This window comes from Papio anubis, chromosome 2 (genome assembly GCF_008728515.1).
Source record: "Papio anubis isolate 15944 chromosome 2, Panubis1.0, whole genome shotgun sequence".
In the NCBI taxonomy this organism is placed as follows: Eukaryota; Metazoa; Chordata; class Mammalia; order Primates; family Cercopithecidae; genus Papio; species Papio anubis.
Genome location: NC_044977.1, coordinates 181,194,370 through 181,210,252, shown reverse-complemented (window position 1 = coordinate 181,210,252; position 15,883 = coordinate 181,194,370).

Genomic DNA, 15,883 nt, shown 5'->3' with positions numbered 1-15,883 from the left:
TTTCAAGACAAAAATTATAAAGAGATACCATTATACCATGACAAAGACACTAATTCAGCAAGAGGATGTAACATTTGTAAATATATATGCACTCAACACTGGAGCACCCAGGTATATAAAATAAATACTATTAGAGCTGAAGAGAGAGATAGACCTCAGTAAAATCATAGCTGGAGACTTCGATACCCAACTTTCTGCATTGGACAGATTATCCAAACAGAAAATCAACAAAGAAATATCAAACTTATTCTGCACTAGAAATCAAATAAACCTAATAGATATTTACAGAACGTTTTATCTAACAGCTGTGGAATACACCTTCTCCTCTGCTCATGGATCATTCTCAAGGATGGAGCATATGTTAGGTCACAAAACAAGTCTGAAAACATTCAAAAAATGAAATAATAAATGAATTAATATTAAGCATTATCTCTCACTATAGTGGAATAAAACTATTTTGGAAACGATACAAACATAAGGAAATTAAACAATATGCTCTTGAATGACCAGTGAATCAGTGAAGAAATTAAGAAGGAAATAAAAAAAAGTATTGAAACAAATTATGATGGAAAAAGAATATACCAAAACCTATGGAATACAACAAAAGCATTACTAAGAAGGAAGTTTATAGTTACAAATGCCTACATCAAAAAGAAGAGAAACTTGAAATAAACAACCTAGCAATGCATCTTAAGGAGCTAGAAAAGAAAAAGCAAATTGAACCCAAAATTACTAGAAAAAAAGAATAAAGAAAACTCAGAGAAGAAATACATGAATTTGAAATAAAGAAAACAAAACAAAAAAATCACCAAAACAAACACTTTGTTTTTTGAAAGGATAAACAAAATTGAAAAACCTTGAGCCAGACTAAAAAGGAAAAAGAAAAGACCCAAATCAAATCAGAGTCGGAAAGGGCAACATTATAACTGATATAAAAGAAATTCCAAAGATGATTAGTGGCTACTAAGAGCAACTATATGCCAGTAAATTAAAAAATATAGAGGAAGTGGATAAATTCCTAGACACATACAACCTACCAAGATCAAGCCACGAAAATATGCAAAACCTGAACAGACCAATAACATATAGCAAGATCAAAGCCATAATACTCTCCCAGTAAAGAAAAGCCTGGGACACGATGGCATCACTGCTGAACTCTACCAAATATATTTTTAAAAAACTAATACCAAGCCATCTGAAACTATTCTGAAAAATACGGGAGGAAGAAACACTAGAGGCCAGTATTACCTTGATACCAAAACCAAAGACACATCAAAAAAAGATAACTGTAGGCCAATATCTCTGATGAATATTGATGCAAAAATCCTCAACAAAATACTAGCATACCTAATTCAGCAATCCACTAAAAAGATCATTCATCATGACCAAGTGGGATTTATCCCAGGTATATAAGAATAGTTCAACATTCTAAATCAATGTGAGACATCATATTAACAGAATGATGGATAAAAACCATATGATCATTTCAATTGATGCTGAAAAAAGCATTTGATACAATTCAACATCCTTCATTACAAAACACTCAAAAAACTGGCTATAGATGGAATAGATCACAACATAATAAAAGCCATATGCCACAGACCTACAACTCGTATCATATTAAATGTGGAAAAACTTCCTCTAAGATTGAGAACATGACAATGATGCTCACTTTGAACACTACTATCCAACATGGTACTAGAAGTCCTAGCTAGAGCAATCAGAAAAGAGAAAGAAATAAAGGGCATGCAAATAGAAAACGAACTCAGATTATCCTTGTTTGCAGATAATATTATCTTATATTAGGAAAAAGCTAAAAACTTCACAAACAATTAGAACTGATCAACAAATTTAGTAAAGTTGCAAGATATAAAATAAACATACAAAAATCAGTTGCATTTCCATATACCAATAGTGAACAATCTGAAAAACAAGTAAAAAATTAATCCTGGCCGGGCACAGTGGCTCATGCCTGTAATCCCAGCACTTCGGGAGGCTGAGGCGGGCAGATCACCTGAGGTCAGGAGTTCAAGACCAGCCTGGCCAAGAAGGAAACCCCATGTTTACTAAAAATACAAAAATTAGCTGGGCGTGCTGATGCATGTCTATAATCCTAGTTACTTGGGAGGCTGAGACAGGAGAATAGATGGAACTCAAGAGGTGAAGGCTGCAGTGAGCCAAGATCTCGCCACTGCATTCCAGCCTGGGCAACAGAGCAAGACTCCATCTCAACAAACAAACAAACAAACTTAATTCTATATACAATAGCCACAAATAAAATTAAGTGACTAGGAATTAACCAAGTAAGTGAAAAATCTCTACAATAATGACAATGCTGTCACAAAACAATGACGAAAGAAAATGAAGAGGACACAAAACAATGAAAAGATATTCCATGTTCATGAACTGGAAGAATCAATATTGTTACAATGCCCATCCTACCCAAACCAATCCATAGATTCAATGCAGTCCCTATCAAAATACCAATGACATTCTTCACAGAAATAGAGAAAAAAAAATCCTGAAATGTATATGGAAGCACAAGAGACCCAGAATAGACAGAACTATGCTAAAGCAAAAAGAATTCAACTGAAGGAATCACACTACCTGACTTCAGATTATACAACAGAGATATAGTAACCAAAACAGCATGGTATTGGCATAAAAACAGATGCATAGACCAAGAGAACAGAATAGACAAACCAGAAAAAAATATCCACACATATGAAGTGTATTCATTTTTGACAAAGGTGCCAAGAACACATATTGAGGGAAAAAGACAGTCTGTTCAGTAAGTGGTGATTGGAAAACTGGATACCCTTACACCAAAGAATAAAACTGGACACCTATCTCTCACCATATGAAAAAATCAAGTAAAAATGTCTTAAACACCTAAATTTAGGACCTGAAACTAAGAAACTACTACAAGAAAACACTGGGGAAACTCTCGAGGACGTTGGTCTGGGCAAAGATTTATTCAGTAGTAATACCCCAGAAGCACAGGAAACCAAGGCAAAAATGGACAAATGGAATTCTATCAAGTTAAAAAGCCTCTGCATGGAAAAGGAAACAACAAAGTGAAGAGACAACCCACAAAATGGGATAAAATATTTGCAAACTGTCCATCTGACAAGGAATTAATAACCAGAATGTATAAGGAGATCTAACAACTCAATAGGAAAAAAATCTACTAATCTGATTTTTAAAATGATCAAAAGATCTGAATAGATATTTTTCAAAATATGACATACAAATTGGAAACAGATATATGAAAAGGTGCTCAACATCACTGATCCTCAGAGAAATGCAAATCAAAACCCTAATGAGATATCATTTATTCCCAGTAAGAATGGCTTTTATTCAAAAGACACACAATGATGAATGCTGGTAAAGATATGAAGAAATAGGAACTCTTGTACAATTGTTGATAGGAATGTAATTTAGTGCAACCACTATGAAGAACAGTATGGAGTTTCCTCAAAAAACTAAAAAATAGAACGACCATATAATCCAGAAATCTCACTGCTAGGTATACCTGAAAGGAAATAGTATATTGAAGAGATTTCAGCACTCCTATGTCTGCTGAAGCACTATTCACAATAGCCAACACTTGAAAGCAATCTAAGTGTCCTTTAAGAGACTAATGGATAAAGGATATGTGGTACATATACACAAGGGAATGATATTTAGCTATTAAAAAAAAAAAAAAAAAAAGAGATCCTGTCATTTGCAACAAGAAGGATGAAACTTGAAGGCATTGTTAAGTGAAATAAGCCAGACACAGAAAGACAATCTTTGCATGTTCTCATTCATTTGTGAGAGCTAAAAATTAAAATAAGGGAAGGCTGGGCATGGTGGTTCACACCTGCAATCCCAGCACTTTGGGAGGACGAGGCGGTAGGACTGCTTGAGCTCAGGAGTTCAGGAGTTAGAGAACAGCCTGGGCAACATTGCAAAACCAACCTCGCCTCTACAAAAAATACAAAAATTACCCAGGTGTGCTGACTTGCGCCTGTGGTCCCAGCTACTTCGGAGAGTAAGGTGGCAGGATCCTTTGAGTTAGGGAGGCAAAGATTGCGTGAGCTGAGACTGCACCACTGTGCTCCAGCCTGGGTGACAGAGTGAGACCCTGTCTCAAAAAAAAAAAATACTGCTCAGTATGGTGGCTCATGCCTGTAATACCAGCACTTAGGGAGGCACAGGCTGGAGGATAATTTAAGCCCAGGAGTTCAAGACCAGCCTAGGCAATAGAGCAAGACCCCATTTTGAAAAATAAAAAAACAAAATAAAATAAATTGTGGAACTCATGGAGATAGAGAGTACAATGACATTTACCAGAGGCTGGGAAAGGTAGTATTGGGTGTTGGGAGTTGGGGGAAGGGGGAGAATTGGGATGATTAATGCACATTAAAACATAGCTGGATAGAATGAATAAGATCTTGTATTTGGTAGCACAAAGAATGATTACACTCAATAATCATTTATTGTACATTTTAAAATTACTGAAAGAGTGTAATTGGAATGTTTGTTACATAAAGACAAGATAAATGCTTGAAGTGATGGGTACTCCATTTTTCCTTATGTAATTATTACACATTGCATGCCTGCATCAAAATGTTTCATGTACCCCATAAATACATAAATCTATGAATGTATATATCCATAATATGAAAATAAAAATAATTGAATTTTTTTTTTTTTTTTTTTTTTTTTTTGAGACGGAGTTTCGCTCTGTCGCCCAGGCTGGAGTGCAGTGGCCGGATCTCAGCTCACTACAAGCTCCGCCTCCCAAGTTTACGCCATTCTCCTGCCTCAGCCTCCCGAGTAGCTGGGACTACAGGCGCCCGCCACCTCGCCCGGCTAGTTTTTTGTATTTTTAGTAGAGACGGGGTTTCACCGTGTTAGCCAGGATGGTCTCGATCTCCTGACCTCGTGATCCGCCCGTCTCGGCCTCCCAAAGTGCTGGGATTACAGGCTTGAGCCACCGCGCCCGGCCAAAATAATTGAATTTTTAAAAGATTGGACAGAAACAAATTTTGGTTAGGTTCTGGAGAAACTGGAAGTGTCAAATATTGCTGATGAAAATGTAAAATGATGGAGACTCCTTAGGAAATAACTTGGTGGTCAGTTCCTCAAAAGGTTGAATGTAGAGTTTTCATATGACTTAGCAGTTTGTCTGCTAGTTTAGATTCACTATTTCAAAAAATAGATTCAAACACACACGAAATGTTCATACCAGAGTTGTTAATAATATTGCAAAAGCAAAAAGAACCCAAATGTCTATCAACAGATGAATAGATAAGCAAAATGTAGTTTATGCATACATAACAGAATATTACTCATTTATAAAAAGGATTCAATGCAATGATCATATTAAAAAATGGGTAGACCTTGAAAACATTGTGCTAAGTGAAGGAAGCCAGTCACGAAAGACTACTTATTTTGATTCCAGTCTTAAAAAAATTCTGGGCCGGGCGCAGCAGCTCATGTCTGTAATCCCAGCAATTTGGGAGGCCAACGGTGGTGGATCACGAGGTCAGGAGATCGAGACCATCCTGGCTAACATGGTGAAACCGGGTATCTAGTAAAAATACAAAAAATTAGCTGAGCGTGGGGGCAGGCACCTGTAGTCCCAGCTCACTGGGGAGGCTGAGGCAGGAGAATGGTGTGAACCCAGGAGGCAGAGCTTGCAGTGAGCTGAGATCGTGTCACTGCACTCCAGCCTGGGCAACAGAGCAAGACTCCATCTCAAAAAAAAAAAAAAAAAAAGAATCTGGAAGAAAGAAATCCATACAGACATAAAATAGATTAGTAGTTCTCAGGACTCTTGAGGGCAAAATGTGGAGGTGCTATCAAAGTGCATTGGGCTTATTTAGGGGGTAATAAAAATGTCCTAGGTTTAGGTAGTGGTTGTACAACCCTGTGAATATGCTAAAAGTGACAAACTTTACATTTCAAAATGAGTAATTTTATGGCTTTTAAATTACATCTTGATTTATTTATTGAGCATGACTAAGGGGCTGGTGAATAAGTTCCATTTTAAAGTCGATATTGTTTTATAACAACCCTGGAAAAACTCATAAACTAAAACCAGCTATACAAAAAATTGGGTGGGGTCAAGACTGTGCAGTTCCAAACCTAACATGCCTTGGTCCTGTCCCTAGGTTCTCTTTCTCAGACTATGTACCATCTCCCAATTGCTCAGAAGTTTATCTGCTCATAGCTCACACCTGCTACCCTTCTCTGACGAACTGCCTCCGGTAGCAATAACTACCAGCAGGTTACAAGTAGTGACTGTCTAATATTCAACATGTTAGACATCTGGCCAGACCTCTTCTTTCAAGAAAGGACAATCCTTCAGGATAATTTATGCTTTTGAGGCCTTTGTGGATGAGATCCAGCTTCAATCTGAAAATTTGCTTTTTTATCAAGTTCCTGGTTGATGTTAATGATGCTGGTCTGGGAACCACACTTGGAGACCCACTGGAATAGACTTCGCCTGACACACTATCCTCACTCAGCCCCTTCCCCTTTACCATCATTAGGTCTTCACTTCCTCTTACCCTACAGGTTTTCCCAGTAGAAGACACCCTCAAACAATGATATAAATCTGAATTCCTCTGTCAAGCTCTGCTTCTAGGGAATGTCAATTAAGACTGCATTAAATTCAGACATCCAAATCATTTCAACAAAGCAAATGGAAGTTACCTTCAAGCCTTCTGCAAAATATTTAGCTGCCTTTCACTTTCATAAAACAATCATCATTGAGACCTTGAAGAAAAGAGAAAATAAGCAAAGTGCAGCTAGCTATATAATGTATATCAGAAATATACCATTTTAAAAACTGTAAGAAACTAGTTTTCCAGAATCATAAGTTTCAGGAGAAGCTATAAGAAAATGCAGATTACCAAAAATAAAAATAAAAATAAATAATGAGCAAGGTGGTAGAGTTTTGAAAACAATGGAAGAACTAAACTCTCATCGTATTTAATTTGGTAATTGCCCAAAATACCACTCCCTGCTCTACACCACCACCCAATGTTATTTTCTCTGCCTAATAGTTCAGGTGGGATGACTTGCCCAAGGTTATAGAGCTAGATAATGACAGAGCATAAGTCCTTTGATACCAAGGCCTCAACTTTACTGTTTCTCAACTTTACGGTTCTCCTTGTTGATTTCTCAACTTTACTGTTCTCCTTGTTTATGCTTGCATCTCTGCATCTCACCCACAAGGGACATACTGTGCCAAAAAAAAGGGGGTTCATTCGTCATATTTATTCCATAGTATCCACTAAAGCATCTCTCTTGTAAAATGTGGGTTCTTTATCAGCCGAGATTGCTGGATTTTTTTACTTCTATAATTTCATCGTCAAAAACAACACCCTTTTTTGGATAGAAATGTGGATTGATAAATGGGTGGATAGATGAATTTGAATAGATTCTTAGCCTGCTACCTGGCTGTGAACATAGTTTCCTTAAATCAAGGCTCTGAAACAGTGAAAGACACTAAGGCTCTGGTTGCCCTCATGTGTCTGGGAAACTGGTCCTAATACTGCAAGTTGTCCCCAACATGAACCTGGAACACCTCTGCATATCAGCTCTCTCAAAGGTAAATGGGGCTGAAGATTGTGTTTTCCCATTACAGGATTGTTGCCAAAACCACTGGTGCTGTGTTTTTAAAAATACTTTAAAAATAAACCTTCAGACCGGACATGATGGCTCACACCTGTATCCAAGCAATTTGGGAGACTGAGTGGGTGGGTCACTTGAGGCCAGGAGTTTGAGACCAGACTGGCCAACATGGTGAAACCCTGACTCTACAAAAACATACAAAAATTACCCTAAAATTACAACTGTAATCCCAGCTACTGAGGAGGCTGAGGCACAAGAATCACTTAGACCCAGGAGGTGAAGGTTGCAGTGAGCCAAGATTACACCACTGCTCTACAGTCTGGGAAACAGAGCAAGACTCTGTCTCAAAATAAATAAATAAATCAAAATAAGTACATAAAAATACACCTTCAAAATAGAGAAAAATGTAAAAAGTGTGAATAACCACAGGGAGAAATATGAATTAAACAGAAATAGGAAAGAAAGAAAATTACGAGAAAAATAGACTGGCATGGTGAAGAAAGAATGCTATACATACTTCACCATAGGGGTTCTCTCATAAAGAGGTTGCCACACACGCTCAGGTGGAGGCAGAGTGGGGTTGTGATAAAATTGGGCTGGATCTGGTAGGCTTGGCTTTGAGACCTGCTCCAGTAGTCACTGTCTATGACTTTGGATGAAGTATATAAGCCCTATAAAATAATGAGGCTTTAATTCCTGACCTACTTACTACTAGAACTGCTAGAGTCTGAACTGAGCTCATGTATGAGAAAGAATTTTTCACACTGTAAAGTGAAGTGCTGAGGTAAGTTGATATTACCTGTAACCTGTAATTGACATTATATAATAGTTTACAATAACCAATGTTAAGGTCCCTGCCTTTTCTCCATGATGCCCACAAATAAGTGTCCTGCTACCTCAAAAAAAAAAAAAAAAAAGTTTTTTTCTGTCATCAAACAAAGGCTTTTCAAAGTCTTTTTGTCCATTTCTAACACTCCACTGTGATACATTCTCTTGCCTTTTCCTGTTTCTAAGCCAGATGCTCGTTGGTGCTCTCTCTCTCATCTTTCACACAGCCTTGTCTGGCAAAGGATTGCCATGCCAGCTCATTAATCTTACCATCTCCTGTGTGGCAGGTAGTGGTCCATTTTTTTTTATTTCTTTTATGAGGATAAAGGGCAGAAAGGTAAGGGGGGGATTACATGAAATACACCAGGTCACTCTAAGTCATTAGGAAAAAAACCCAAAAAACAACAACAAAAAAACTAATATGAGAGATCACTTCACCAACCTGAAAGTTGGGACTCATGACATTCATTCGCTACAACTTTGAAATTTTCTGATTCCAAAATACGACAGATATTCCTTTTTTTAGAGGGAGATATTTTCTTGCATTGCTTATTGGTGGTTCATTTAGAAAATCATTCTAAAGACTTCTGTTTATCTGAACATGATCTCTTCAATCTTTTATTGGAACTTGCACCCAGTGACATTTAATTTTATCTAAACATGATATTTTCAATCTTTTATTGGAACTCACAATGAGTGACATTTAATTTTGAGCAAACAATATTGTTATCATTGGGAGCATATTAATAGTGCTTGTAAACTTATAAGAAAAATGTTCTATCATTGAAATCAATAAAAAGATGCTGAATTATTGCTTCCATTTTTCCTCTACCACCGATGTGTTTTGTTCTGTTCTGTTATAGTTTTTTTTAGATATACTTAGATAAGAATGAGAAAGGAAACCAATGTTTCAAATTTCCAACCATTTTGATATGGTAATCTTTAAAAAAGTAAACTAGGCACTGTTATTTCTAATTTTTTTCTTTAATGAAAAATAAATATGAAATGTAGAGGAATCAAATAATTTACTCAAGACTATTCAAGTTATTAATCTGGTATTTAAATTGGTATCTTTCAGGAACCAAAATCACAGTTCCCTCCATTCAGAAATATGCATCTTTTCTTGTTGGATTAGCCAGAACTCTTTGAATTGTGACAAGTAGAAAGCCAATTTAAGTTGTGTTAAACCAATACAGGAAATTATTGGAAAGCTACTGTGGTGTTTTTTTATAACCACTGCAGTCAGGTGACAAGCTGGGCCTCTGGCTTGAGTGCTAAGAGACACCTTATTTCTCTGTCTCTCATTTCTGCTTTTCTCTTCGGGCCTTCTTAAATATCTCAGAATTCTTCCTTCTAAATGGAAATAAAAATAATGAAGAACAGTTTTACGAAGCTCATGCTTAAGCCTTTACCACCAGAGAATGATAAGATTTTTAGCCCTAGTTCAAATGTGGAAAAATTGGGAGATAATTTCTGGTCTCTTTTGGTCCCATACCCACTTGTGAACAAGACAGGTACAATGATAGTAATGCAAATAAGAGTAGATCCAAAATGAACATGTGTGTGTGTGAGTGTGTATAAATATGACAGAGGTCAAACAGACACTCACTACAATCAGTTTTAGAGTCTAAATTATGGCCAAAAGAACAGGCCAATTACATTTCTTTGTCTCAAAGTTTTTATACCAAGGTAAGAATAGATTTTGAATTAAGGAAACTTAAATATTAATGAATTTTCTTTTAATACATTAGTTCTAAGTACACAAAAATTTTGTGAAGATGAATGGAAACACTTGTCTCAGTTAAGTAATCAAATGCACGTTTTATTTTTATTATTTGAACATTTCCCTAAAATAGTAGTTTGTTTTACTTATAACTGCATCATCAGACGTATTTATGAGTATTCAGCTCCATTTGCCAATTACATTTTTCTGCACTGTTAAGATATGTTCTTACTATACAGATGTTCAATATTTTCCACGTTGGTTTCAACAACACTACAATCGACATACCCATTTTAAAGTTCCAGTTTAACCTTATACTTTTTGTGCAAGTGTCAATCTGAACTAAAACGATATCATCGTTGTAACAGTGCTATTATTTCTGGTATCCCGTAGTAGAGGTACAATTATTATACAATTATATCTGGAGTGCTTTTAACAGTCCTGCTAGGAAAGCAAATCACTCTGGAGTATTAAATCTGTCTCTAATCTATTTTTAAATTACTGTCTAAATATAAACAAAGGAGGAAAAAAAAATACCTTCAGTGTCTATGTGGTTCCCTGGGGTCAAACACCCTAAACAGGAAGAGGAGCGCTTGATGCTGATAGCTTTTCCGCAAGTATGCTTTGTCAAAGTTCATCCTATTCAGTCTGGAAAATGATAATTAATGGATTTTCTTCCATTGTCCTATCTGAAGGCCTAAGTATCTGCTTGAAACAGGCATTCTTCACAGAAGAATTCTGTTTACTGTACCTTAATAATAGCTTGGCATTTTCAAAAGAAAACTCACAAAAAGAAAAAAAATTTCTGCTGAATGGAGAAAAGATGAAATCGTTGTCAGTATAAAAGTGTACAAATCAGGAAATACTTCAATATTGAAGTAGTACACAGATTTTTTTAAATGCCTCCATACAAAATAATGATGCCTCAAGCATTCTGAAAATCCTGAGTGGAGACATGTTTTATCTATAGTGAACTTGCTTGATAACATGAACCTTATGAGTCTCACACTTCTAAATTACATGCAGTAGTGTCATTTAAAAGGGGAAACATCCCAGCTAATTTTGAGGTATATGGAGTATTGCTCTGCTAAGGCATTCACCAGAAACTTTAGGCAGTTTTACAGGATTAGAAACTCAAAATGTCAGCCATCATCACATCTTTGGTGATCAGTAGGTATTTATTCCACAACAGGTGGAGCTTCAGAACATTTCTGGGTCACAAAATGGCAGCTGAATATCCTCACCTCTTAAAAACATTCCCAGAAACATAACTGGATTGAGGAAGTCTTATATTCCATGCATACTTTTTTAAGGCCATTTTTATATCCACCTATCTCAAAGTGGAAACAAAATAAACAGAAAACGTAGGTTTCCCTTGTCATTTATAAAGGCCAGATCTTTCATACACCCTTCTAATAAAGTTTCCAAGCTTTCATTTAAGAGATGGATGTATGTATTTAATTATTCACAATGATGAATGATAACAATGAGGCACAGGAAACAATGGTGCCTTAACTTAAATGTGCCTTATGGAGTTTTGAGACTAAAAACTATGACATTCTCAAATATTGTCAAAGGCTACTTTCAGTAGAAAAATGACTGGTAAATTATTTTCCTATCTCCAGAACAGATATACTGGGGCATGATAGAAAATATAAGTTGTATATTAGAAATCACCATTTTCAAAAGTGAGGCTTCTCTATGATAGACAACAATGAACACTCATGATTTGAGGATACATCAGCAGCCATGGAGAGTAACACTTCACATTTGTGTAGCACTTCAGTATTCTCAATGCATTTCCTGTTTGCTATTGAATTTAATCTTAATAATGATACTGTACGACAGGTGTTATTAGCCCATTTTTTACATGACGAAACTGAAATTCAGTACATTTAAATAGAAAAGTAGTATATAATAGGGAAAAGGTATGAAATGGGGAAAATAAATATAAAGGGATAAATTATAGATTTGTCACTAAGTATGTAAATTTATTACTTAAAATCTCAGGCTATTATTTCAATATCTGAAAATGATTATAATAGCCATTCACACATTTTGTTGTTATTCTTAGATAACCTTGCAAGCAGAGTGCGCTGTCCTTTCTACAGACTTTCTTCCCCCTAGGGGAGAGGTAGGATAAGGAGTCAAATCTCCTTATGCAGAGAGAAGATTTCATAGTTCATATGAAATATTGTAGGCAGGTGTAGATATGACCTAGGAATCTTCTTATACAAACTAAGTCCCTCACTGCTGGCCAGAACCTGATCGGTTCTACACTCCACAGGAAGGTCTCAAATATCCCTGCTTTATGGACGCTGAGTCTCTAAGTCTTGTTTCCTAATATAAATGACCTAAAAGTCAAACATTCTGTCATATTCCAACCCATTGAAATTAAAATAATTCAGCACTTATGTCCTGGTGATTGGTTGATGGATTGATTAGTTTATATACTCATCTAAATTAGATAACTAAGCCTTCACAGCATTCTATGCATTGTGTCCCACACTTATAAATTCTATGTAATCTAATTTCTCCAAAAATATGGTCAAGTGCATACTTTACCTGATTCATAGAAGATAAATCTGAAAGTCTATACTTTACCTCATTCATAGAAGATAAATCTGAAAGTCCTCCTGAATTCTGGAACAGCTACAACATATTATCTCAAAAAATAATGAAGAACAGATCCTCTAAGGTAAATAGTTATTGGTGCTCTATTGAAAGTTGGTCAGCTTCTTTCAAGAGGTATGAGATTATGTGAATATTGCTCCTTTTAAAAGACACAAGTATCGTCAGCAATTCTGGAGAATATAAAGAACATGTTAATCTCTAAAATGCCTAGTGCACTTCAGACTTGTTGAGTGTCTCATAAACCTGTTGTCAGTTGATTGGACACAGGGAAACTGGGACTTATATAGGCTCAGATTGTCAAAGTAGGACACGCTGGCAGTTTCAGGATGATATGAGAGCATTTTGATTGTGCAGACACATGTAACTTTTAAGAGAACATTTTATTATCTAACCTTGGAACAAGTAAATGGAAATAGAGAAGATTAAAATAGTCTATGGAGTATTTGCAAAGCAGTTTCTTTGCTAGGTTAAATTTTTCCTGGTCCCATTTGCAAGGGATCACTGGACTTTGGGGGAATATACATGTTTCTAAAATATCAACACATTAGAATTGGAAGAGACCTAGGAAAGCATTTAACCCATGACTCCATCTTGTAAATGTGGGCTGTGAGGCCTAGCACAGGTAATGATCTGTTTAGTTAAAACTAGGGCCTTGGTCTAAATTTTATTTTAGTAGTCTCCTCTGAATCATTTTGGGAGATAAGGTAATATGCATTAAATAAAAAAGCAAAATCATAAATTATAAATGTTTTGTGTTCAGAATGAAGAGATGGAGAGATTGAATGCATTTTGTTGGAAACTTTAGCATAAAAAGAAAAATTCTGAGTATTAGTTACAGTTATCCTAAAAGTAAAACATTAAGTTACCCTGTACCATGCTGAGAAATGTAGTGTTAAACATTCACAGGATAAATGATTTCAAAACCATATTTAGCTAAGCTAAAAAAAAAAAAAAAAATTATACTTTGGGCCAGCGCATAGGCTCACACCTGTAATCCCAGCACTTTGGGAGGCCGAAACGGGTGGATCACGAGGTCAGGAGAACGAGACCATCCTGGCTAACACGGTGAAACCCCGTCTCTACTAAAAGTACAAAAAGTTAGCCAGGCATGGTGGCGGGCGCCTGTAGTCCCAGCTACTCGGGAGGCTGAGGCAGGAGAATGGCGTAAACCGGGAGGCAGAGCTTGCAGTGAGCTGAGATCACGCCACTGCACTCCAGCCTGGGTGACAGAGCAAGACTCTGTCTCAAAAAATATATATATATATATACTTTGGATAGTTCCTGGGCCAAATGCTTTTTCTACTTTTTTTGAGGGACTTGCTCAATAAATTATTAAAATGGCTAAGTAAATATATGTTTTCTAATCTGATTATAATGCTCTGACATGTTGTAAAATGACCACTTGGGCAACGAATAACTGCAATTATGAATTCTTTGAAAAGTAAATTACACTTACCCACTTACATATTCACTGAAATGGGATTTTTATTTTTAAAAAACCACTTGGTTAGCTTGGTTCTAGTTGCTGAATAATCTAGAAAACTGCATTTGAAAAGTAAATTATATAGTTATGACTTAATTAATTAGAAAGCATTTAATCTTTTCTCTCCTACCTGTAACGCAGTATTTTCCACGTTGTGTTTCTTTTCCATGGAGACTAACCTACTGAGAGATTTTTTTTATAAGTTTGTAATGGAATAAAAGAAAAAAATTTCCATTATCAAATAAAAATTAGGTACACTTTTATAATACATTTTAATAGATTCACAATGCACTTTAGGATTGCAGGAGCTCTTTTAATTTTCTCACATAAAGACAAATTAATTTTCTTTCACCCTACAAGTGTATCTCATCTCCCTCCACTATTCTCTGTGAGCATTTATCAGTTATCATCCCTCACCTGGATGACGACAGCAGCACCAGCATTCATCTCTTCACTTTTATTCATCTCTGCACTTTTATTCATCTCTGCAATTACATACACCAAAGCCAACATTTAAAGACATAAATCAGGACTTATTTTTTTTTGCTTAAAATTATTTAATGGTTCAACTAGTTTTTATTATAGTTCAGATAAAATGATATTTTTACCAGGTCTTCCAGAACCTATGGCCATGGACCTCACATTTGAGCCATGCATCAGAATTACCTGAAGGGCTTCTAAAAACAGATTGCTGGGCAACACTGCCAGAATTTGTGACTCAGTAAGTCAAGGACAGCTTGAGAATTTGCATTTATGGTAAGTTACCAAGTGATGCTGATGATTGTAGCCCAGGAACTACACTCTGAGGAACACTATCCTATAAGATCAGGTTTCTCCTTCTATTTCTTATCTGGTCCCCTGATCGCTGCCCCCTATCACTAGGATACAGCCACACTGGCCTTCTTCCAACCACATTTTTCCTCCTGAAATTTCTTGCCCTACATATTGGCATGGTTGGCTCCAAGCTGTCTTTAAATTGCAAGACAAATATCACATCTTCAGACCTATATTTCCTAATGACCCTTTCTAGATTTGCTCTCCTACCAGAGGCCCTAGAAACTGATCTTTATCATATTGCTCTGTTTTATTAAATTTATAACATTTCTAACTCTGAAATTGTTTAATTCTTGTCAATCCCACTAAAATGTAGTACCTGTGAGATCATGGACTTTATCTGTCTTTCAATTCTGTATCTTTAAAGCCTAATTTAGACATAAACCCTTATTATCAATGAACATTTATTGTCAGATAATAGGATAGAAGTTTGGAAAAAAGTCTGGGAATTGTTACCTATACTTAGGGTAGTACTGACTTAACATTTATAGCTGCAAAGTTAAGGAACAGTCCAGAAAACATGCTCATTTCTGACACCAACCACAGAATTCTGGGGTCCTCAAGACCACCCTCATATTGAACAATTTGCTTAAAAGACTCACAGAAGGTATCAAAAGCTGTTATACTTTCAGTATGATTTGACACACTGAAACAATACAGATTAAAATCAGCCAAAGAAAAAGTTGCCTAGGTCAGAGTCCAGGAAAATTTCAAACATGGAGCTTCCAGTTGTTCTTTCCCCATGAAGT